This window comes from Alligator sinensis, unplaced genomic scaffold, assembly GCF_000455745.1.
Source record: "Alligator sinensis unplaced genomic scaffold, ASM45574v1 scaffold20_2, whole genome shotgun sequence".
NCBI classification, from domain to species: domain Eukaryota; kingdom Metazoa; phylum Chordata; order Crocodylia; family Alligatoridae; genus Alligator; species Alligator sinensis.
Window position 1 is genome coordinate 1,330,626 of NW_005842012.1, and position 843 is coordinate 1,331,468.

Consider the following 843-nt stretch of genomic DNA (forward strand, 5'->3'; position numbering starts at 1 on the left):
CATCAATCCCCACCCCTCTTTCCTGCCTATGCAGGGGGTCGGACTCGATGATCTATTGAGGTCCCTTCCGACCCTAACATCTTTGAGTCTATGAATCTATGACTCTACACCCCGTCCACACGCCGGCTGTTGGATGATGCATTACAAATGTTTCCTGGCCTCGTATTATGGCTTCAGACCGGTTCCAGGGTTCCGGTTGCTCTCCCTCCCTTCTGGAGGGAGCTTTCCTTTTTTTTTTTTTTTATAGAAAATATTCCTCTGGGTCAGGAGGAGCTGCAGGGTTTTATTCCAGGTTTTCAGGTTTTATTCCAGGTTTTCAGGTTTTATTCCAGCTCCCTCCCAGATTCTCTGCTGTTTCCTCTCCCTTACCACAAGCAGGGAGCTCCCTTGCCCTCTGAGTGCAAGCTCCTTCAGGTGTGTGCAAGAATGCCTCCACTTGCCCTCTTTGTCTGCCTCCTGCTCTGCCTCCCACTTGCTCCTTCCCTGGGCTGCCTGCTGGAGCCTCGCAGGCTGGGTTGCTTCCTCCCCATTCCGGAGCTCGCCTCACGAGCTGCCAGCGCGTGCTCTCTCTCTCTGGCTCTCTCTCCGTCCCCACTCCAATGGGGTTTTTAAATCTTCCCACAGTGGCCAATACGGCCGCTGATATTGGCTCAGCTGTTCCCCTCGCTGGGCACAGCTGATGCCACAGCCGGCGTAATGCCGGTTCATGTGGCTGCGGCTGTGCACGTGGCTCCTGCTTCTGCTGCTCTTCAGGAGGTATGTATGCCCCTCTGGGGGCTTGCTCCCGGGGTCTGGGGTCCACGGGCTCTCTTCTCTCCCCCTTGAGAGCCTGTGGGGGGACCT